This window comes from Rhineura floridana, chromosome 5 (assembly GCF_030035675.1).
Source record: "Rhineura floridana isolate rRhiFlo1 chromosome 5, rRhiFlo1.hap2, whole genome shotgun sequence".
NCBI lineage: Eukaryota > Metazoa > Chordata > Lepidosauria > Squamata > Rhineuridae > Rhineura > Rhineura floridana.
Genome location: NC_084484.1, coordinates 115635845 through 115661623, shown reverse-complemented (window position 1 = coordinate 115661623; position 25779 = coordinate 115635845). Strand labels below are relative to the sequence as shown.

General features: G+C 42.6%; 1 protein-coding gene across 13 annotated transcripts in view; it reads right to left on the bottom strand.

Moving 5' to 3' along the window:
• Positions 1–25779, bottom strand: part of ROBO2 (roundabout guidance receptor 2) — an 863595-nt gene that overhangs the window by 546327 nt on the left and 291489 nt on the right. The gene's annotated exons all lie outside the window — the stretch shown is intronic.

Sequence of the window (25779 nt, the reverse complement as noted above, 5' to 3'; positions counted from 1 at the left end):
ACATTTAGATGTATTGAACCCTCTGTAATTCAGGATTACAAAGGAAAGGGAGATGAAATCACTTTCCTGCAAAGATAATTAGAAATGGGCTCGGCAAAGCAATTTAGAGGAAAGGGGAGTACTGGGTATATCTAGATCAAAGTGTTCCCCTTTCTCATATTTAAATATCAAAGTGCTCCTAACACTGCAATCCCATGTCTGTCTACATACAAGGTCAGATACAAGGTTCATTCAGTTCAATGGAGCTTACTCTCACCTAAGTGTGTAAAGGATAGGAGCCTAAGAGTTTAGAATGTAAGTGTGGAAACTCTACTGATTCAGCAACACTGCTAAAAGCCAACAAGCAATTTGCTTCAGTTTAAGTTCTGATTAAGAATCAAAATGTGATGCCAAAATAGAGGCTGTCCTCAGGCATAAAGGCAAATTTATAATAAGACAATTAAACTATGGAATTTGCTCCCATGGTACACAGTGATGGCTACAGACTTGGATGGCTTTAAAAGAGCATTACACAAATAAATGGAGGATAAAGCTATCAGTGGCTACTAGCCATGATGGTTATGCTCTGACCCCACAGTTAGAGGCAGTATGCTTCTGAACACCAGTTGTTGGCAAACACAGGAAGGGGGATAGTACTCCTGTACTCAGGTCCTGCTTGAGGGCTTCTCATAAGTAGGAAGTGGTTGGCCACTGTGAGAACAGAATGTTGGACTAGGTGGGTCTTTGGCCTGATCCAGCAGGCTCTTCTTATACAGGTTATTTTGTTTAAAAGCTTCCTTAACCAAGCACACTGGTCCCTAATCAATTTTAACAGATTTCCCCACAGACCTCTTGGTTAACTTGGGGGGTGGGATGTCACAAAGAAGTTGAAAACTAACTGAAATTTAAAAATAGTTAGAATGAAACTTATAGAACAAGAGCCTGTAAAATAGTCAACTTTGTATTGACTTTGTAGAAGTCTTTATATTCAAGTGGTATATACATTTTGTTAAATAAATGGTCTACTGCAATCTTCAAGCTTCTGGTCTTCCAGTGTCTTACTGTGGTCCCCTCATGTCTCTCCAGCAACCTGTTGCCAAGCCATTAAGTCCGCTCATCACTCTGATCACTGACTAACTGCATGAGCTTCTTGCCCACTCCCAGATCCAGCACAAACTCCTTGTTTTCACCTTCCAAGCCCTTCATCACCTTGCCTTCTTTATCTCTCCATTCTTATATCCTGAGCCATTCCTGCCTGTAAACTTTGCTCCTCCAGCTTCATCATCTTCCACTGTCCAAATAAGATTTTGCCTTTTCTCCCTTTCTGCCCCATATGCTTGGAACTCCCTCCCAGAGTAACTGCACAATGCTACATCTCTTACTATCTCCAAGACCTTTTTTAAAGACCATTTTTTCTCCTGTGAAGCCTTTGGCTCCGCTTCCTAGTTCTCATGTTGTTCTGTAACTGAGCCCATAACTAAGCACATGCATCTAAAATAACTACATATTGCTTCCCTCTTTACTCTTGCCTCCCCTTCCTCTGTTGCTTGCCTGTTGTAAACCCCTCAGGATACAGACCTGTGCTCTTCTACCCTATTTTAAAGTGTCATGCACAATGACGGTGCTAAATAAATAAACAGTTATTTGCGGCATATATATCAATTCCATCAGTAAGAACATAAGAAATATCTTCAGAAGTGCACCACACACACAAATTTGCAGTATTTATCACAGGGACCAGAGATGATCAAATTGTCTCACACAAATAAAATAGAAATGGTTCTTCCAATCTGAAACCCATAAAACCCTTATTAATGATAAAAGGAGGTTATTGGGCTATATTGAATTCAGTAGATGTAATACATTAAACAATGAAACAGAACTTTAGGTGATGCAAACCACCCTCTTTCCCTCCTTGAAAGTGTAAAAACCTTTTAAATCATGTTTGACATTTGTAAGTTGAGTTAGCTGGCATCTCTGTAAAATCTGTAATATATGTGGTAAAACCCTTTCTGGGGCAGTAATTTCACTGCTTTGTCTAATGATTCTCACTTCACGTGATCTTCTTGTTCCCAAGAGAAATATCTGACAGCTTTTTATCCAAGCCACTGACTGCTAATATTTCTTATCATGAGGAAATAAGAGCATGTCTGGAAAGCAACAGCTTGGGGCAAAACTACAAACCAATCTTTGAACAAGTTTTTGTTTGTTTTACTTTTCCGAGTACAAAAAAATTGCACAATTTTGAGTTTTCCCTGCCCCCAAGTAATACCACAAATATGGAAAATATGTTTACCGGTTAGAAGCTTTACATAGTAGCATGTGTAACAGTACTATTCATTATCAGCAACATGCCAAAGGCAAAGTGGATGCGAGTAGTACGTGTCTGCTTCTGACCCTCACTCTTAATTAGATATACTATTTTGGGTATAATAAGGGAACATGAGGCATAAGTTGTTGTTGTTGTTTTTAAAGGCATGCTGAACTTTATCTCTAGTAATCTCTTCACTTCCGCATAGAGAGATACTGCAGAACAAAAACAGTCTATGGAAACTTAGATAGTGCTCATAGCCAGACTCCTTCCACCAACTGTGGTTTGGTGTACCAGCTATATCTACTCCCGGGGGGGGGAGATCCTTACCCAAATATTGGTAATTTCCAGGGTAGATCATTGCAATGCACTTTTACATAAAGCTTCCTTTGAAAAGTATTAGGAAACTGCACTTGGTATGGAATGTGTCAGTCAGTCACATCTTTCCAATACATAATGTTCCACACTGGTTACAAGTTTGTTTCTAGGCTTGTTTCTAGTCATCTGAGGATGCCTTGATTTCAGAAATTAAGGAGGTGACCATCAGGGAGAAGGGTTTTCATCAGTGCTACCTGGATTGTATAATGTTCTCTATGAAGATGCTTGCTTGGAACCTACACTTCCTTTTTAGAGTATCAAGCTAAAGTGATATATATACAAGACTTTTTAAACATGCACTTTGATTTTGGCTTTAATTAGCTGTTTTGTCATAGTCTTTGTCGTTCATTTTTTATGTACACCACTGAAAAATGTTAATTATTAAGTAGTATATAAATGTCTTAAATACATAAAAATAGTTCAACTGATCTTTTTTAAACTATTGCATAGTAAATACTGAAGGTGGCTGTTTTATTAACTGAACAAATAAATACAGCAAATTATGGATCTGAAAGTAGTTTACAGTGTTTAATCATATTACAACAGATTGGCTTTAATACACTTTTGACAGCAAACCCATCTGTCTAGAACCTGTTTAGAACACTTCAAAGATCCAGTCACCATTCTCTTTTACAGTTCAACATTTTGTAAAGTCAAATCTTGGTTCAATTCCCATTCCAAATGACCTCACAGGGATGTTGCTTAGTTTCTTCATGTGAACCACTTGCACGTTACAGCTATAAGCTCATGTAAAGCATTCTGATTAGATGGAAGAACAGCAGACAGCATAGTTTAAGTCATTCAGGTCACTGCACACAGCCCAGCAATTATGATTTTCCCCAGCATGAAGCTGGTTTCCCATGCAGAGCCAAAGATGATAATGGGGCAATTACAATATCCGCTTATATCGATCTGAAAAAAGGAGGTCTATTACTTGAGACTCCATAGCTAGTGCAAAAATAAATCCCTTCCTAAAGCAAGGGTGAATGCGGCTCCGCAAGAAAGGTTCAGATTGCAGCTCTTATCTTTAAAACTAACTGTTCTATTTCTAGCATGTGAAATTACAGGAAAGAAAGTAAAGTGGATGTCACAGAATAACTAGGTCAGTTATGTAGTGCAGAAGGAAGAAAATGCATAAGAACTTATTTAGTGGGCTCATTGAGTGCTAGAAAGAAACATACAAAATGTATGGGAACTTTTATAGGGAGAACAGTTGACACAAGATTTGGCTGGTTTATGGCCATAACCCTCCACTTCAGATGCACACCTTAACGTGGTGAGGGGATTTGAGTGTGTTGAAGAAGCTGAAAGCAAAGCCGTCAGGAGTCTCGACCAAGAGGCAAGACTCCTAGCAGGGGCACCCAAGGCGGAATGGTCAAAGCTGAAACACCAGACTAAGATGCATCCAAACTCAGAGGAAGGCAATGGTAAACCACCTCTGAATATCTCTCACCATGAAAACCCTATGAACAGAGTATCCAAAATGCAACACGAGATAGTGCTGGAAGGTGAGACCCCCAGGTCAGAAGGCACTCACCAAGCTACTGGGGAAGAACAAAGGACAAGTACGAGTAGCGCTGTGACTAATGACACAACTGGGTCAAAGCCGAAAGGAAGCCCAGAGGCTGGTGTACACAGATGCAAAAGGAGAGTCTGGAGTTGTACAACGCACGCAACAGGAACATGGAATGTGAGAAGCATAAACCAGGGAAAGTTAGAAATTGTCAAGCAAGAAATGGAACGCATCAACATTACAATACTTGGCGTGAGCAAACTAAAATGGACGGGAATGGGACATTTCCAATCAGGCAACTACAAAATATTTTATGCAGGAAATGAAAAATTAAGAAGAAATGAGGTTGCTTTAATAGTGAGAAGTGATGTAGCAAGAACAATTAGGAGCTACAATGCAAGGTCTGAGCGAGTTATATCAATGAGATTAAATGGGAAACCTATCAACATAACCATCATCCAAGTCTATGCTCCGACGGCAAATGCAGAAGAGGAGGAATTGGAGAGATTTTACGCAGAAGTACAGGAAGAAATTGATCACACACCAAAACAAGATGTGCTGATAATCATGGGGGACTGGAATGCAAAAGTAGGGAACAGAGAAGAATTAGGAATTGTGGGGAAATGGGGCCTAGGAGACAGAAACAAAGCAGGAGAAAGACTTATTGAATTCTGTGAAGCCAATAATTTGTTACTTGCAAACACATTTTTTGAACAACCAAAAAGACGACTGTACACATGGACATCACCAAATGGCCAATATAGGAATCAAATTGATTATATAATTGGTAGCAGATGATGGAGAAGTTCCATACTTTCTGCAAAAGCAAGACCAGGAGCAGACTGCGGTACAGATCATGAACTGGTCGTATCGAAAATCAGAGTAAAGCTAAAGAAGAAGAACAAAGCAATCATAATGCCAAAATACAATTTAAATAACATCCCAGAAGAATATAAAGATAAAATAAGGAACAGGTTTGAGGCTTTAAACTTGGTTGACAGAGAACCAGAAAAACTATGGAATGAAGTCAGAGACGTTATCAGAGAAGAATGCAAAAAGACAATACCTCTAGCTAAAAAGAGAGAAATACCCCAATGGATGACTGAAGAAACTCTTAAAATGGTTAAAGAGAGAAGGAAAGCAAAAGCAAAAGGAGATAGAAACATGATTAGAACCCTAAATGCAACAATACAGAGGCTAGTACATAGGGACAAAGAGAACTATTACAATAGTTACTGTATAGAGATAGAAGAGGAAAACAAAAAGGGTAGAACAAGAGCCCTGTTCCAAAAGATTAAAGAAATGAAAGGGAAATTTAAACCAAGAGTACGGATGTTGAATAATCAACAGGAAAACACACTGACTGACCGAGATGAAATAAAAGGAAGATGGAAGCAATACACTGAAGAACTCTATAAAAGAGATGCCAGGATGGCAGATTCATTCACAGAAGAACCATATGATGAAGAACTAGAAATTTTAGAATGTGAGGTGAAAGCTGCTCTTAAAATACTTGGAAGAAACAAATCACCAGGAATAGATGATTCCAATATACCAATAGAGCTACTGCAAGCTACTGAGACTGAATCAGTCCAAATTTTGACTAAAATCTGTCAAGAAATATGAAAAACTAAACAATGGCCCACAGACTGGAAGCGTTCCATATACATCCCAATTCCAAAGAAAGAGGATCCCAGGGAATGCAGTAATTATCAAACTATTGCCTTAATATCCCATGCAAGTAAAGTAATGCTCAAGATTCTACAACAAAGGCTCTTGCCATATATGGAGCGAGAAATGCCAGACATCCAAGCTGGATTTAGAAAGGGAAGAGGTACCAGAGATCATATCGCAAACATACATGGGATAATGGAACGGACCAAGGATTTCAGAAGAAAATCACCCTGTGCTTTATAGATTACAGCAAAGCCTTTGACTATGTAGATCATGAAAAACTATGGAATGCTTGAAAAGAAATGGGGGTGCCACAGCATCTGATTGTCCTGATGCGCAACCTATACTCTGGACAAGAGGCTACTGTAAGGGCAGAATATGGAGAAACCGATTGGTTCCCAATCAGAAAGGGTGTGAGACAGGGTGTATTTTATCACCCTGTTTATTTAATCTGTAGGCAGAACATATACGGAAAGCAGGATTGGACCAAGATGAAGGAGGTGTGAAAATTGGAGGGAGAAATATCAATAATTTAAGATATGCAGATGATACCATACTACTAGCAGAAACCAGTAATGATTTGAAACGAATGTTGATGAAAGTTAAAGAGGAAAGCACAAAAGCAGGACTACAGCTGAACGTCAAGAAGACTAAAGTAATGACAACAGAAGATTTATGCAACTTTACAGTTGACAATGAGGACATTGAACTTGTCAAGGATTACCTTGGCACAATCATTAACCAAAATGGAGACAATAGTCAAGAAATCAGAAGAAGGCTAGGACTGGGAAGGGCAGCTGTGAGAGAACTAGAAAAGCTCCTCAAATGTAAAGATGTATCACTGAACAGTCAGTATCATGCAGACCATGGTATTCCCGATCTCTGTGTATGGATGTAAAAGTTGGACAGTGAAAAAAGCTGGTAAGAGAAAAATCAACTTGTTTGAAATGTGGTGTTGGAGAAGAGCTTTGCGTATACCATGGACTGCAAAAAAGACCAATAATTGGGTGTTAGAACAAATTAAACCAGAACTATCACTAGAAGCTAAAATGATGAAACTGAGGTTATCATACTTTGGACCCATTATGAGAAGACATGATTAATTAGAAAAGATAATAATGCTTGGAAAAACAGAAGGAAGTAGAAAAAGAGGAAGGCCAAATGACAGATGGATTGATTCATTAAAGGAAGCCACAGACCTGAACTTACAAGATCTGAACAGGGTGGTTCATGACAGATGCTCTTGGAGACCACTGATTCATAGGGTCGCCATAAGTCGTAGTCGACTTGGAGGCACATAACAACAACAACATGACCATAACAACTTTCTTCTTCAATCCTTTTTATGTTTATACACAGATCCAGTGTTTCAAACAACCATTTGAGACTTGAAATTTTTAATGTAGAGTTGAAAAGAGAAACACAGTACCTACCTACAGAGTGTCCTTGCCATACATTTTTATTCAAATGGAAAATCATGTGCATTAATTCATTAGATTTATATCCCATCCATTATTCCAGTAGACCCCAGGGTGGCCCATTTGTGGTGTGCCTTCCCACTCCATACCAAAATCTACATGATCAGCACTGTCAGCACCCTCAGCCATGACAGGGATGACAGTGCTGATCATCGGGAAGCTGTGCAAGAACAGGGTCCCCTCGCACACACAACATCTACTCACAACAAAGAGCCCTTTCATTCTTACAGTAAGGTGGATCCACAAATAGATTTGAGTTTCTGCTCACAGATCTTAGAAACAGTGTTTGAGTGTTAATTAAACTTACCAATAAATAGTATTGACCTACAGAAGGTCTAAACGGAATGTTCTTGTGCTGATTCATTCATCACACTTCTTCACAAGTATATTTATAGCAGAAATTACATATTATTTATTAATTTTGTATCATACACTTCTGATTATGAGCTCAGGATGGTACAGATGGTTGCCAACCCCTTCTTTTTATAATCACAATAACCATATGGTTTAGGTTAGGATGAGACGGTATGACTGATCCAGCATAAAGTGAGCTTCATGGGTGGTTAGGTATCTGAATGATCCCCAGGAAGCTCACTGGATACCTTTGAGCCAGTCACTGCCTTTTAGCCTAACCTATCTCACAGGGTTGTTGTTGGGATTAAATGTGGAGGGGGAGAACTGTGTATGCCACCTTGAGTTCCTTGAAGGTGGGATATAAATGCAATAATCATTTCTTTCTTTATTAAATTTAAATCACACCTTTCCTCCCAGAAGGAGCCCAGGGTGGCATCATTTGACAATTATGTATACATTGTTAACATCTGTGCCAGCCTTCCCCAATCTGACACCCACCAGATATTTTGGGACTATGGCTCCCATCATCCCTAATCATTGGTCATGCTAGTTGTGACTGAATGCAGCCTTCAGGCTGAAAAATGTTCCCCATCCCTTCAACAATCTATTACTTACTACAGCATATTCACAAATTTTGGAAAGTAGATTTTTTTCCAAAAACAAAGGCTGCTGTATATTGCTTGGTAACTTGCTTAAACCCAATTCATTTGAGAAGGTAAGAAGAAACATACAATAATTGCAACTAGCTATTTTAATTGTAAAACATCTTCAAAATATCTTTAAAACATATTTAAAATTAAATCTTTAAAACATATTTTTAAAATAAATCTAAAAACAATTCCAACATAGCTGCATACTGGGATAAAGTCTCTACTTTAAAGGCTTTTTGAAAGAGGAAGGTCTTCAATAGGTGCCAAAAAGACAACAGAGATGGCACCTGTCTAATATTTAAGGGGTGTGAATTCCAAAGGGTAGGTACTGCAGTACTAAAGGTCAGTTTCTGTTGTGCAGAATGGACCTCCATATGAGATGGTATCTGTAGGAGGCCCTTACCTGGAGAACGTAGTGATCGAGTGGGTATATAAGGGGTAAGACAATCTTTCAGGTATCCTGGTCACAAGCTACATAAGGCTTTATACACCAGAATCAGCACCTTGAACTTAGCCCGGTAGCTAATAGACAGCCAATAATAATAATTATAGACAACACTCTCATTTCTTCACCACTGTCTTGTAATCTTCCTCTTCTCCCAGGCATTTTAGCATGTGTTTTTAAATTGCTTTTTAAAAAATGTGTTTTTAAATTTGTATATTCGCTTTTAATATTTTTAATTGCTGTAAAACGCCCAGAGAGCTTCAGCTATGGGGTGGCATTTAAATGTAATAAATAAATAAATAAATAAAATAATATGTCAAGTGACTAATCAATACAAATAAATTTATTTACAACAGAATTCAGAATAACAGTAATACAGAAACTCAAACTTATATTAGCATAAATTAACCTATATCAACAAATTAAAATTGATTGGTAATACTTTACCTTACTTTAAAAATGAATGCTGAGAACAATTCTTGGAAACATATTGTGACTTTTTGGGACACATTGTTCAGATAAATTTTCTTGGATACATTCAGTCTGAGATGCCACTATTTCTGCAGCTGAACTATATGATATTTCCAGAGATTGAACTTGGATTAATCTCTGATGTTATTTATTTATTTATTTATGGGTCATTTCCCATGAGGCAGCCCAAAGCGATGACACTACAATACATACAAACACAGAACAATTACATTTATTTAAATGGATAAGACATTTGCATATCTATAAACTATTTAAAAATAAATATATGTGTTTAAAACAACATATAAAATCAGTTGAAATCCAATAGAGAGACCAACTGAGATAAAGTTTTCCACTCATTCTAAGACTTGTTGAAAGAGAAATGACTGCAACAGGCTCCAAAAGGACAACAGATAAATATTTGGTAGTCTGACCCTATTGATTACCCTGGACTTCTCAGTGGTCTTCAGTCCATCTGACCATGTCACATCTGCTCAACTGTCAATCAGGGTATCATGCTCTCGTGAGTCTGGTCATTTTTCAACAAGGCAGTGCTACAGGCAGCTGTTCTGCCCTTTAACAGTGTGCTGTGGGGTTCTGTTGCGCTGCAGCCAACTCAGAAGGGACAGGAAGGGGGGAGGCATGAGTTTCAGGCACCTCCACAGCCAGAAGAAGCAGAGCTGGGGATTGTTGTGTCTGAGCAGGATTGTGCGGGAGGGGGGGAGCCTGCTCTCCAGCCAGTTCCCACGAGTAAAGCCCTTTCCGAGGACCCGAGCGCACCGCCCCCAGTTGATGCAGAGGACTTGTGGGGGGAAGCTTCAGAGTCAGTGCCAGCTCCTCCTTTACCAAGCAGTTCACAGGAGGATTCCAGTGTGGCACCGCCCCCTGACCTCGAGCCCGTTGCTCGGGAGCAGGTGTCTTCAGATGAGCTGTTGGATGCGCGTCCCCTGTCTCCTCGTTCCCATCACCGTGAGAAACGGACAGGGCAAAGACAGGAATTACGAAGGAGTCAGAGATTACGTTCGAAAACATTTCCTATATAAACCTGCCGCTCCCAGTGGGGGGTCGTTGAGTCAACTTCCTTCACACGCTGCAGAGCATGTCTAGAGTATAGTTAGGGACTCTAGTGAGTTAGCGTAGGGTTTCCTATGAAGCGCAATGCCTTTGATGTATCCATTACTCTAATAAAATGAGATTTACTTGCACACACACTCCAGCCTCATTATTTCGGCTCTGGATGGGACAGATTGACTCAACCACCATCCCTACTCAAACCTGTTCCCATGGCGGATGACATGGACCAGAACGGAGCAAGAGGGGGAATACCTATCACCATGGAAGCTTTGTATGCCGAGATCCAGAACCTCCGAGTGACTACGCAAGCCCTACAAGCCGAGAACCAAAACCTCAGAGCCGCAACGCAAGCCTTGCAAGTGGATAACCAGAATCTCCATGCCTTGGTCACCCAAGTCCAGGCTGTGCCTCCCGGGGCGGCAGCCCCTGTGAAGTCTCCAGTGGGGCTCCCCGTGCGATATGGGGGCCAGAGTGGTTTGCCACGTTTCTAGCCCAATGTGAGTTGTACATTCAAGTGCGCAGAGCTGAGTTCCCAACTGATGACGCGAAGGTGGCATTCATCATCAGTTTATTGGAAAGGGAAGCGGCAAAATGGGCCACCCCGTATTTGATTCGCAATGACCAGATATTGCACCAGTTTGACGCCTTCAAGAATGCGATGGGGGACATGTTCCAAGACCCCCAGAGGAAGGAGACAGTTGCCCGCCAGTTAGGGACCCTGAGACAGGGAAGGGGGTCTGTAGGGCAATACACAAATGCTTTTCATGTTTTGTCTCAGGAGATGGAGTACAATGACCCAGCCTTGATGTACTTCTACAGTAATGGACTGAGTCCAGAAGTGTTGGATGAACTGGCGGACTCCAAACACCCCGACTCACTGAGGTGTTTGATTCAACTGAGTTTGCAGATAGACAGCTGCTTAGAAGGAAGAAAGTTGGAGCGAAGAATGGGGCCTTCACGGAGTCAGGTTGCTGCTCCGCTGCCCCGTGCGTGCCCCGTGCCCAATCCTGGCATCCCTACTGTCTCGGGAGAGGAGCCCATGCATATTGGGGGGGCTAGACCGCGATTGACAGAGGAGGAGAGGGAAAGATGCTGGAGGGAAGGACTGTGTCTCTATTGCGGAAAGTCTGGACACCTCGCCAGAAATTGTGCAGCCAAAACCGGAAGATCCCAGCCGCCGGAAAACTTCAAATCCCAGCTCTCGTAGAGGCTAGAGAGTTGGGGGGTGCTACAGACACTGAGCCTCCGTTACGACCCCTTCCCTCCCAAGGGGCCCTTCTGTTGCCCATTCACATCACCCTATCCTCAGGCGAGAGCTTCTCAGCCAAGGCTATGATCGACAGCGGAGCATCCTCTTGTTTCACAGACTGAGAGTTGGCGCTACACCATGCTATTCCCACAAGAGAACTGAGCCAGCCGTTGGCAGTGGAAACTATAGATGGCCGACCTCTGAAGTCTGGGGGGGTGACTCGGGTGACTGAGTCCATGGAAGTGAAGGTTCCTGAGCATCGGGAAGACCTGTCGTTCTATGTGGCGTCCTTGCCGCGTTTCCTGGTGGTGTTGGGTATGCCTTGGCTGGTTAGGCACAACCCCACAATCTTTTGGGATGAAGCTGTGGTGGTTTTTACCTCCAAGTACTGCCATCAACATTGCCAGCCTGAAGAGGAGCCACAGGTGTTGGCAGGGGCGTCTCCCCCAAGGGAGATAACTTTGCCCACCAAGTATGGGAGTTTTTGGGACGTCTTCGATAAAAAGGAAGCGGAGCAACTCCCTCCTCACCGGCCCCATGATTGTGGCAATGATTTGGTGCCTGGGGCACGCATCCCCGCTGGGCGGATCTACTCTCTATCTGAACCAGAGTTGGCAGCGTTAAGGGAGTTTCTGGATGCCAATTTGAAGAAAGGCTTCATTCGCCCTTCACAATGCCCAGCTGGTGCACCCCTGCAGTTTGTGAAGAAAAAAGGGGGGGAGCTCCATCCCTGTAATGATTATTGAGCCCTAAACCAGCTCACTATCCCCAATAGTTACCCGCTGTCGCTCATTAGGGAAATGTTGGAGAGGTTGCGTTCCGCCAAAATTTTCACGAAACTGGACTTGAGAGGAGCTTACAACTTGGTGAGGATTAAGGCAGGTCATGAATGGAAGACTGTGTTTAAGATCCGTTATGGTCAGTTTGAGTATCTGGTGATGCCATACGGGTTGTCGGGAGCACCTGGAGTCTTCCAAAATTTTATGAATGACATCTTTCGGGACTTTGTGGACCGCTTTATGATAGTGTATTTGGATGATATCCTGATTTATTTGAATACTCCAGAGGAACACGACTCGCATGTGCGTGCAGTGCTGCAGAAGTTACGGGAACACCGTCTTTACGCGAAACAGGAAAAGTGTGGGTTTGACCTAACCACGTTGGACTTTCTGGGGTATCGGATCTCTCCAGCAGGAGCAGAAATGGACCCAGAAAAAGTTCATTGTGTACTCACGTGGCAACCCCCCAAGACCAAGAAGGATGTGCAATGCTTCTTGGGCTTTGCGAATTACTACCATCGTTTCATAGCCAACTACTCTCATCAGACTGCACCGCTCACGGATTGCCTGAAGGGCTCAGGACCTTTCCAATGGACAGAAGCTGCACAAGAGGCTTTTGAGAGCCTGAAGCGAAGGTTTGCTACCGAACCCATACTACAGCATGCCGACCCGGCGCTCCCTTTTGTGGTAGAGACGGATGCGTCGGATGTCGCAATCGGAGGGGTTCTTTTGCAACCGGCCCAGAAAGGGGGAGAACTGATGCCTTGTGCCTACTTTTCCAGAAAGTTAACCGACTCTGAACAAAACTACACTGTGTGTGAAAAGGAGCTATTAGCCATTAGAGATGCCTTTGAAGCCTGGAGACACCACCTGGAAAGGGCGCAGCATGAAATTGAGGTGCGCATGGACCATCATAATCTAGAGAGTCTTCATACCGCCTGTAAACTCAATCAGAGGCAAGTGCGCTGGGCTCAGTTCTTCGCACGGTTCCATTTCAAAATTCATTATATCCCCCAAGCACAGAATAAGCGGGCTGATGCCCTCTCAAGGAAGCCAGAATTTCTGAGGGATCCCACCCCAAGACCGTTACAGTGCATAATCCCTCCTGAGCGGGGAGTAGTAGGGGCCTGCCAAGATTCTTGGGAAGCTGAAGTGCGTGAAGCGCAACAACCGGACCCTTTCGTGCAGGAGCAGCGGGTCGAAAAGGGCGCATCACCCCAGGCCGAACAGAAGGACCTTATATGGAAGGATGGCATACTGCACCATCAGGAAGCTGTTTATGTGCCCCCCGGAGGGCGTCTTCAGTACCTGATTCATTGGAAGGGGTATGATCCAACTGAACGTTCCTGGGAAACAGAGGAGAATGTGCACGCTCCGACTTTGGTGAGAGAATTCCATGAGGCTTATCCAGAGAAACCTAGACCTCAGGGGTGGGAAGGGTTAAAGCATGGAGGGGGAGATGATGTTGCGCTGCAGCCAACTCAGAAGGGACAGGAAGGGGGGAGGCATGAGTTTCAGGCACCTCCGCAGCCAGAAAAAGCAGAGTTGGGGATTGTTGTGTCTGAGCAGGATCGTGCGGGAGGGGGGCAGCCTGCTCTCCAGCCAGTTCCCACGAGTAACGCCCTTTCCGAGGACCCGAGCGCACCGCCCCCAGTTGATGCAGAGGACTTGTGGGGGGAAGCTTCAGAGTCAGTGCCAGCTCCTCCTTTACCAAGCAGTTCCCAGGAGGATTCCAGTGTGGCACCGCCCCCTGACCTTGAGCCCGTTGCTCGGGAGCAGGTGTCTTCAGATGAGCTGTTGGATGCGCGTCCCCTGTCTCCTCGTTCCCGTCGCCATGAGAAACGGACAGGGCAAAGACAGGAATTACGAAGGAGTCAGAGATTACGTTTGAAAACATTTCTTATATAAGCCTGCCGCTCCCAGTGGGGGGTCATTGAGTCAACTTCCTTCACACGCTGCAGAGCATGTCTAGAGTATAGTTAGGGACTCTAGTGAGTTAGCGTAGGGTTTCCTATGAAGAGCAATGCCTTTGATGTATCCATTACTCTAATAAAATGAGATTTACTTGCACACACACTCCAGCCTCATTCTTTCGGCTCTGGATGGGACAGGTTCTGAAGGTTCTATCTTGACACCCATTCTAGTTAACATCTACATAAATGGAACCTGGAACAGGTTCAGAGGAGGGCAACAAGGATGATCAGGAAACTGGAAACAAACCCCTGTGAGGAGAGACTGAAAGAACTGGGCATGTTTAGCCTGGAGAAGAGAAGACTGAGGGGAGATATGATAGCACTCTTCAAGTACATGAAAGGTTGTCACACAGAGGAGGGCCGGGATCTCCTCTCGATCGTCCCAGAGTGCAGGACATGGAATAATGGGTTCAAGTTGCAGGAAGCCAGATTTCGACTGGACATCAGGAAAACCTAACTGTTAGAGCCATACGACAATGGAACCAATTACCTAGAGAGGAAGTGGGCTCTCCGACACTGGAGGCATTCAAGAGGCAGCTGGACAGCCATCTGTCGGGAATGCTCTGATTTGGATTCCTGCATTGTGCAGGGGGCTGGATTTGATGACCTTATAGGCCCCTTCCAACTCTACTATTCTATGATTCTATGAAATCTGGACAGACTGAGACAAGTAGCAGAGTGACATGTTATCACTATTCTGATGACATACAATTGTTTATTCTTTTCATCAAAAGCAAGTGGATTGTGGATGCTTTCAGGTGACCGGAATCAGCAATAGGATGGGTGTGGCTAATAAACACAAGTTAAATCCAGATGAGACAAAAGGCATGTTGGTTGGTGATATGACTGGTCACAGTGGAAATTCAACCTGTTTCAGACAGTCTAACTGCAAAAAGATTACATCTGCAGCTTATGCACACTGTTAGACCTGCAGATGTGTTCATGACACAAAGTAATAATTAATTGCTGGTCCTCGACCGTAATAAATTCTATTCAAAGTAATAATTAGCCAAATTGATTTGTACGTCAGTTGCCACCCTTCTTCGAAAAGCATTATTTGACAATTATCTATGCATTGTTAACATCTATGCCAGCTTTCCCCAACCTGGCACCCTCCAGATGTTTTGGGACTATAACTCCCATCATCCCTAATCATTGGTCATGTTGGTTGCAAATGAATGTAGCCTTCAGGCTGAAAAATGTTGCCCATCCCTGCAACAATATTACTACAGCATATGCACAAATTTTGCAAAGTAGACTTTCCAATAACCGTTGCTTGGTAATTTGCTTAAATCCAATTCACTTCAGAAGATAAGAAGAAACACAATAATTGCAACTAGTTATTTTTCTTGTAATTACACTTTTCATATAATTAGAGAAAAATAGCTATTATAGTGCCCTGCCCATTATTTTAGGAGGATAAGACAAACCATGCAAGACTGAATAAAACTGTAAATTACAATGGGTTATGGCACCACATACAAATAACTTTGTTTAATTCAACTTTGTAAGTAGCTTTCTGTTGTTTATCAATCTCTCTAGGGAAGAGAGGGTTGTTAAAAGTTTTGTCTTTAATTTATCTAATGTGTGTTGCCTTAGTGAAGAGCAACATTTATGTAACATCTTAACTGCATAAATCTAAACGCTGGTGCTAGTACAGTAGGGCCCCGCTCATATGGCGGGTTCCATTCTGGACCGCTGCAGTAAAGCGAAATCCGCTGTAAAGAGGAACGCATTGACTAACATTCACAAAAAGGAAAACAAAAACACACTGTATATGAAATAGCTTACAGCAGGTCCAACAATGGCAAAACAATTTCAAGCGAAATAATACAACAATAATAGAGAAAATAACAAATGGCAGATGTAACACCAACACAAATACCATACCAACACTATAAATATAACATAACACATGGTAACAATCCTATTATATCCTACACATTGTAACAATCCTATCACACAACTAGTCAATATGGCAAAAGTAGAAGAGAAGTAACACAATTTCAACTTCAACTTAGCTACTAAAACCACCCTACCCATGATGTTATTCACAGTCTCATTCTTCTAGTAACAAAAGTCCTTTTAAACTCCACCAGTCTCCACCAACCGCCCGCCGTAGCTCTTCCCTGGAGGCCTGATCTCAAATTTTAAAATTGTGTTTTAAATTGTTTTTAAAATTGTGTTTTAAATTGTATATTTGTTTTAATGTTTTTGATTGCTGTAAACCACCCAGAGAGCTTCGGGTATGGGGCAGTATACAAGTGCAATCAATCAATCAATCAATCAATCAGCAACGGTGTCAGGGTACTTAATGAAAAACCCTTGGATTTTGTGGTTGGCAGCTAAGGTGAAGAGGTAAGTAAATAAATTTTATTGCATATAGCCAATAAGCCGGTGCAACATAGACAGGGAAAGGGGAAATATAAAACAAACAAGGTTAAAATCATCTATACAGGATAAATATTTAAAACCGTAAAACGTAGGCAAGACTCCATACAAATTTAGACAGTTTTAACAAGTGCTGCTCTTATCTTTTTCGCGGCCAATGCAAAGTTGGCTACAGAGATTATAATGTGCTTTTGTGAGGCCGACAATAAACTAATTACTAGTTGATCGAAGGGGATCTCCTCGTTCAAACTTATAAAAGGAGCTATGAACTTCTCTCTCGGGAGATGATATAAGGGACAAATAAACATATAGTGAACTAGATCTTCAGGAACCATACAGCTGTTGATACAATAGCGTTCCGCGTGCGGGATGCCAGCATACCTGCCTTCGAGAAATGCAGTGGGCATTGTTTGGAATCTCAGTTCAGTAAAGGCCCTGCGAAGAGGGGCGCAAGTCAAGATGTCAAAATAGGGAGCCAGAACATGGATGGGTTTAATATAGGAAAACCAAGGGGAAAAGGAAGCGACTACTATCGAGGCTCTATCTTGTTGAGCATCATAATCAAAAATTCTATTATGCAGCTCAATGTGATTAAGGCCGAAAAGTTTACTTTGGGTGAGATCATAAAGAATCGCTAATTCATCAAATTTAGAAGCCCAGCCCCCTTTCTCCAATTGATCATTCTAGCACAATTTCACAAGGGATAAGTGAAGAGGTTTAACTCAATGTCCTGTAGGCTGAACTCCTTTTGATCTTTAAAGTTTGCTGCTCCAGCACTCAGTTCCATGAGCACTTTTGCGATTTCTGGTTTTATTGCTGCTGTGAGTCGACTTGCTGCTAGATGCCCTTATTCCTGCTCTGCGCCCAGCAAAGGTTGTGGGCCAGGTGGGAAGTACTGGCATCTCATAGAGGACACCCTCCCCTTTCCTGGGGTGTATGATATGTCCCGGCCCAGAGCAGACTTGGGGTGGGCACCCTCAGTTACTTATTTTTTTATTATTATTTTATGACATCATTATGCATTTATGAGCATTTCAGAAGCCTGGTCATTTTGACTGAATAAATTTATTGTTATTATTAATGGGAAGAGTCCCCAGATTACAGTGATATATGATATGGGGTATCCTAACATATATTTTAGGGTTCAGAGACATGTTAACATTCCTATGGAGTTTCTGTAGCTGTGAACTTTTCTTGTTTTTTAGTGTTTTTAACTTTCAAGCAAATAAGGAACTGGGAACTAGGAACCAACTTCAGCATTGTGACAACATAACCAATTATCAGGGATGATGGAAATTGTAGCTCTACAACATCTGGAGGGCACAATGTTGGCTATCCCTGATCTGTAAGGCCCCACAAGTAAGTTTTGTTGCTTGTTGCAATACATACAAGAACATAAGAAGAGCTTCCTGGATCCAACCAGTGGCCCATCTAGCCTAGCATCCTGTTCTCACAGTGGCCAATCAGATGCCCTAAAGGGAAGCCCGTAAGCAGGACCTGAGTGCATGAGCAGCACTCTCCTAACCTGTATTTCTGGCAACTGATATTCAGAAGCATGCTGTCTGACAGTGGAAGTAGAACATAGCCATCATTGCTAGGTGCCGCTGATAGCTTTATCCTCTCCTGACAAGAACCCACCTGTACACTACGCTCAACATCAAAGGTCCTCCTCCAGGTGCCTACTCCGAGGGAAGCTCGGAGGATGGCAACAAGATATAGGGCCTTCTCAGTGATGGCCCCCAAATTATGGAATGATCTCTTTGACAAGGTGTGCCTGACGCCAACACTGTTATCTTTTTGGCACCAGGTCAAGACTTTCCTCTTCTCCCAGGCATTTTAGCATGTGTTTTTAAATTGCTTTTTAAAATGTGTTTTTAAATTTGTATATTTGTTGTAAACCGCCCAGAGAGCTTCGGCTATGGGGCGGTATATAAATGCAATAAATAAATCCTCCATGAATTTGTCTAATCTTCTTTTAAAGCCATCCAAGATGCTGCCCATCACTGCTTCTTGTGGTAGTAAATTCCATAGTTTCACTATATGCTGGGTAAGACCACATTTTTAATTGCAGGAGAAGGGACGTTTATGCTGTTGCATTACTTTTGATATATGCATTTTCTGTTTACCTATGCTATATCTCTTAAGTTCTGCTTCTCACAGTTCAACTGTGCATACATTTCTACCCAATGAGTTCAATGGGACTTGCTTCCTGGTAAGTATGTACAGGATTAAGTTACCTCTAAGTTATACTGTTGACAAAAAAATTACAAAGGCAACTAGTAAAGTACCACAAGTTTGCATTTTTCTTTGATTATAGGGGATTGCCATATTGATCAAAATGTGTTTTAGTTGAAAGGGGTGCTGCGTTGTTTTTTGCAGCACAACACAGGCATGCCTTCAAGCGCCACAGTAGAATGCCTGTTCAGTACTGGTGGCAACGTAACCTGTAAAAAGACATTCCTTGTCTGACGTGCTCATTGAGCATCCTGTTCGTTTGAGACATAACAGAAATGCATTGTAAAAGCAGCATTTCAAGTTTAAAATTTGATTTCAAGTGAATTATATGTGTTTTGGGGTATCATCATTGCTGGGAGCGGGGTGGGGGGATGTGAGATTCTGTTATGCCATTCTCTTAATCTTACATATAAAAAAGGGTGAGGACAGCAGTGAGGTCAGGGTGGTACCCATGTATTGGTGGAGCCAATCAGGCATTCCTGCAGGTGGGTCTTTAGAGCCCTGACCTTGCAGTCCTGCCCTGGTAAGCCACAGTAATACTGGTGTCAGGAAGACAGCTTGACCAATCACATGGGCCCCTATTGGTGCAGGCTGCTTGGAACTTTTTGCTGAATCTCAGTGACAGTCACATGAGCCCTTGGCATCTTGGATGATGAAAACCTTAAGAAAAGCTTAAAGACAACATAATACCATCTGTGCAATAAGATACTGAAGAATCTGAAGAAGAAAACAACAATGGCACTTCAGCAAGTGTGGAAAACACTTTTGGAAAACAAAACCTGTAATGTGTAAAAGAACCCTGAGTAAAGAATCACTAAAAGCAGGGTTCTTGTTAAACTTTGATTATGGACATTGATAGTTTAAGTCTTGTGTGGGTCCATCTACATAATGAAATTCTATCCTCCTGGTTCAGTTTCTAATCAATATAAAAGATACCCAGAGGATTCTTTTTTCCGTCTGCTAGTTTATCCATTTCACATGCTCTCATCCAGCTGAAGGAAAAAGGATCTTCGTCTATGACTCTGGATGAGTAACTATAAACTTTATTCCAAAATGCTAGGATACTATAACATTAGTGAACTTAGAAATTCTGCAACTAGATGGAAAAGTAAGGAGAACTTAGGAGGCCAAATCTTCAATTAAGGTAAGAAATAAACTCTGATTGCTTGCTTTGTCAATGCAATTATGATACTATTCTTATTCCATATTGTTTTCTATGTATTGTTATAGGTTTGGGGTTGAGATGGATGATTTCTACAAGTCCCTTTCCAGCCCCTGATTTGGAACCCTGCACCTGGGGGGTGAGAAACCCACTCTGCTGGTCAGATGCATTCCCTTTGTTAGTCTAATAGAGTGGCCAAGTAAGTTAATGGGCCTATCAACTGCCCATTAACTGGGCCAGGGCGATCCTATTGTTATTGAAACTCTTCAGGAGAGTCCCTCCTTCCTGAGGCCAAGGAGAGGCTTGAGTTTTTTAGCTGAGTCTAAGGAAAGGGTGGGAACTGGAAGCAGGCAGGGAAGCAGGCAGAGAGGCTGGATCCCTGCACCATGGCTTTAGAGTGCCTCCTGTAACGCAAGATATTGGACTGCTGATGCCTTGAACTCCTCTATCTTAAGCTCAGGTTGGAATGTGTGTAAATAAACAAACCATATTTCATAAAGACACCACAGTCTCTGCTGACCTTCTTTCCAAGGAAACCAAATCCTGGGTAAGTGCAGGGACCCCTGGAGATCTCTCACGGTTCGGAGATTGGGGTGGCACACAACAGTATTATATTACTACCTTACAATTTCTGTTATGTTGCTATTCTTTTTCCAATTTCATACTATTATTTTCTATATGAAGATAATATATTTCTTTAAATTACATAGTGAATAACAACAAATCAGTTGTAATTGAAAACAAATCAATCTTGAGTCTAGGTCTTTATCACTTTATCACCCTGACCCACTGAGTTGCTAATGAGCAGTTTTGAACCCTTATTAGATCACCAAATTAGCCTAGCTGTGCTCCAAAATCAAATTTAACGTTTCTTTGCTTCCTCTGATACTGTTCAACTTTAAAAAATAGGTAAAATAATGAGAAAAAAGAGGCTTTGAGATCATTTTTTTAAATCTAACTTTAACAAATCTGTAACTATAGCTGCTGAGAGCCATACTATGATGAAATGACAATAGGGGTCAGCTGGATACAGCAATCATGCATTGGGGGAATACTTGCTCCGACAATCCTGTATTTTACACTCTTGGTTGCTCTGCTATATGTAATAGTGTGCACTTAGCTTTTAGCTGCTGGTTCATGAGTATACTTCAGATATTCATTTCTTTCCAGGGATACTGCTTTGTTAACTCAAAAATATAACTGAGAGCTCACTTATGATCCACCAAAACTCCATGCAGCTGTCTCCTCCACCACCACCCCTATTTAGGTCACAATAATAATGATGGTGTAGATAGATGTAGCTGATAAAAAGCTGTGCTTAAAATCTTAACCATATAAGAGGCCCAAAGGAACAGCATTGGGTAAAAACAAATGAGAGGCTTTACAGTATCTGAAAGTGACTCTGATTCCCTTGGGATTCCTCTGGTTGAAGTAAACAAATGGGATCCATAGAAATTAGCATCTCTACTGAAATAGGCAAAAAAACACGAGTGACTATGGGCTGAGTGCTCTTCTTTTCATAAATTATTGCCACTCCTTCCCATGGTTTTTGCCCCTTGCTGCATAAGCTTAAGTGGCAGCAGGATTAGTCCTTTTGCTTTGAAAAGCAGAGCATGTAAATACATGGACTTGGGACACATGAAATTTTTCATGTTTTGTCTCCCAGGATGTTTCCCTATACATATAATTCTCTCTTCACTACATTCTCAGCATTTTATTATGTTATAAAGCCAGGGTTTTGTTTTCACTAATTTTGAACTGGATTTTGAAGAAGTACATAAAGTACAAGGTATATCTCACCACCCTTTCCCTATAAACCCTGGGGATAGGCTGCAATTCTATAGTCACTTATCTGGGAGTAAACCTTTTTTATTTCAATGGTGTTTATGTCAGACTTTACATGTGTAAGATTGTACTGTATGTTCCTTAAGTCCTTCTTAATGTGCTGTGGCAAATTCATCCAGTTTTCACAAGAGTTCACTCTGTTTTGCTGCCTTACATAAAAAAATCTTATACTTTGCCTAATGCTTGATTACTATTTCAAAAAAGGCAAAATCTTTTGAAATGTTTATGTGAGCATATAGTAGGCAGGTCAAGTGAACCATTCAATCAGAGAGAGAGAGATGAAATAAACCTGGCTATAAGATAGGAAGGCAAACATTCAAAAAATGATTTCTCATTGTGGCTTTCAGAGCAACAAAAACCATAGTTTGCTAGTACTGAGGTAATAGTAAACTATGGCTTGCTGGGAACCAAGAAGTAAGTGAATTGGTACACTGAGAAGAGAGAGTCTGGCAGAGGGAATGTGCAAGTTACACTCACTCATGTAACACAATTGATGGGCAACATACATACACACACACACACACACACTTTTGATTATACAGCCATGACAGCATGGATTTTTCCCATTCTTCCATGTTAAATTGAAAATGGCCCCCAAGCCATTCTGCTGCTTCCCATAAGCTCACTAGAAAATAAAATCTTACAAAACTTATTGTCCTGAACTCAGAAATGCTTCCTTAACAACCCTCTAAGTTTTCATGGCAATACAAAAAACACTCAGAGAGAATCCAGAGTTCAAAGTCTAAAACAAGAGTAAAAAATCCAGACCCCTATCGGACTGGCAGCCTGCGGCCAGTCTGGCTGTGGCTAAGACTTTGGAAGCTAGTATTGGGGACCCGCTTGCTGCAGTTAAGGATAGTACTATTCCTTGGCACCCTTAAGGACCCATTTGCTCCTGCCTGCCAAGGAATGCAGTATGTGGATGTCTTCTCTCTGCTTAATTGGGAGTCAGAGCAAAAAAGGGAAAGGGAAGGCAAAGAACATGAGAGGCCCCGGGAGAAGGTGGAGAGGACCTGGGTGAATTGGTTAGCTGGGTTCCTCATTTATATGCAGGTAGTTATTCAGAAGCAGTCTTCGAGGGCCACCTCCCTGATGAAGAATTTGGATATTATTTTCTAGGCTTACACAGAATCTGCAGGGAATGCCTGGCTGTTTTATGAGGAGGTATTCAGGATGTGTGCTGCAATTGCTCCTAATGTGAAGTGGGACAGAAAGGAGCCAGAACTTCAGCTTCAATTCATCACTGCTACTTGTTCCATTCAGGGTGAGAGGTCGGACAGCGGGCATTTGGTACTTAAATCAGCTCCATCTGCACCTTCCCGTGGAGGCACGGGGCAGTGGATTCAACCCCATCTGTTCTTTTGGAAGTTTAGTGCCAGGAACCCTGCACGTTTAGGCATGAATGTGCCACCTGGGTGCCTCTCACTCCTTCATAGGGTTTTGTAAGACTAGGGGATACAAGGGCTCCCAGAGGGAAATGAAACGTGGGCTGGGGGGTCAGAATCCGGGAAAAGGGCCCCAGCCCAATTAGGCTCCCTCAGCTTCGTGCCCTTCTCACTGCTCCCTAATTTCCAACAGTGGAGGGCTTTAGTTTTGGTTTTAGGACCCCAGTTGTAGAGGATCACAAGCCTTTCTTCTCGGGGAACCTGTAGTTAGTTGCAGATATGGAGGATCTGGTTCAGGAAAAGATCTATAAGGTCAGGGTGCTGACTGGACTGGGTACCACCTATGGGTTGCTCCATTTGCTGTGCCTTTGAGCAGTTCAGAACTTTCCTGGAATGGGCACTCAGGAGGCAGATGGCTTCTATTCAGGTAGTGCACTACCTTGATTTTTTTCTTTGCCGATCCTGCTGGCTCTGGCCACTGTAGGTGGCTCATGGCTGAATTCAGCACCTTGCCTGGTGATTTGGGTGTTCCTTTGGCTGCTGAAAAGATGGAGGGCCCCTCCTCTGTTCTTACCTTTTTGGGGATTGAATTAGATTCTGTTGCACGGCTGAGCATTTACCAAAGGAGAAGCTGGCTGACTTGAGGCAAAGAATTTCCTTTTTCTTGAGAATTAAGAAAGTCACCCTGTGGGATTTGCAGGACCTAGTTGGATATCTGAATTTTGCTTTTCAGGTAGTTTCCCCGGGTAGGGCATTCCTGCACAAGATTTGTGACAGTATGAAAGGTTTGCAGAGGCCTCATAATCAAGTGAGAGTCACCCCCGAAATTAGGGAAGATTTGCAGGTCTGGGCTCAATTTTTAAAGCAATTTAATGGTTCATTTTGGAGCAGGACCTGCTCTTGGAGACTGAGCTCCTAGTCAGTTCGGATGCCTCTGGAGCCCTTGGGTTTGGGGTTAGAATTTCTGGCACTCTGACGTTTGACCAGTTGCCTGGGCTAAGGCAGGTGTTACAAGGGATCTCACTTTTTTGGAGTTTTTCTCCATTGTGGTAGCTGTGCACCTCTGGGCTGATTCCTTTGCCAACTCGGTTGTGTACTTCTGGTGTGATAATCAGGCCACAGTACAGGTCATCAATTCCCTTACCTCTAAGAATTCTAGGGTGATGGGCTTGGTGAGGGCCTTTATTACCCAATGCCTCCGCTTCAATGTTCTTTTTCTTGCCCGCCATGTTCCTAGCCTTGACAGTGTTGTGTCTGATGCCTTGTCACATTATCAGATGGTGTGTTTCCAGGAGTTGGCCCCTTTGGCCAGAACTCATCCAGAGCTAACACCAGAGGCTTTGTGAGAACTTGGCATCTTGAAGTGAAGTAGGCCATAACATGGCTAGCACTGGTGTCAATTATGTCAGAGCAGAGGCAGGGAGTTCAGCACTTTTCAGCCCAGCTGGGGTTTTAATTGGCATTATCTCAGTTTGGTTGATTTGCTTACTGAGTTCTGCATGGCTGTTTGTTGTCAGGGCCTGTCTGTGAAAACCATCAAAGGTAAGTTGTCCGGTTTAAGATTTTGGGCCATGGCTAGGAGTCTACCTGACCATAACGGGATTTCAGAATTAGGAGGATGTTGGAGGGTTGGGACCAGGTTCCACCCTCCTCCCCCAGATGTTTGGTGCCCTGTCTCCCCTTCTCTTCTACTTGACCTTGCTGGAATGTGGCCCTTGGTTTGTAGTTCTAGTTTTGAGAGTTTTATTTCACTCTGTTGCACTTTTTGCATTTGGGGGGCCTTTAGGATGGGTGAGTTGATTGTCCTCTCTACATCTGATGTTGCTGGGTGGCAGCTTGAGTTAGATGATGTGACTCTGTCTTGGGACTTGGTGCAGATAAAGTTACACTGTTCCAATATGGACTAGTGGGGTAAGGGATCCCTGCTTATGTTGGCTGCTACTTCTGTGGTGGGACTCTGACCTGTTAGAACTTTGGGTAAGTTCCTCAGGTTGGAGGTAGTTCACCTGCTCCCCTTTTTTGTCAACAGGATAGGCAGGTGCTGACCAAGTATCAGTTTTGGAGGTGGCAAAGTGTGGGGTTGACCATTCTAAGTTTGGCACTCATTCTCTTTGTATTGGTGCTGCTTCCTCTACATCTGTCCTGGGTTTGGATGAGGCCGGTATTTGGGCCCTGCGTAGATGGAAATCTGGGGCATTCAAATATTATGTCTGCCTTTTTCAGGCATCTGTTGTGGGGCTTTAGTGCAGTTTGTTCACTTTTACTGTTTTGTTTTGACAGGTGGTTGGAGGGTGGTGGAGCATGTCAGGATTCTTGTGTGTAGACACAGCATGGTTTTCTGGCCAGTTGGAGGGCAGCACAAGCTACACACAGAACCCAGAATGCATCATTCCAGTGGCTGACCAGGCATGGCATGTTGTGCGACTGCTTGCT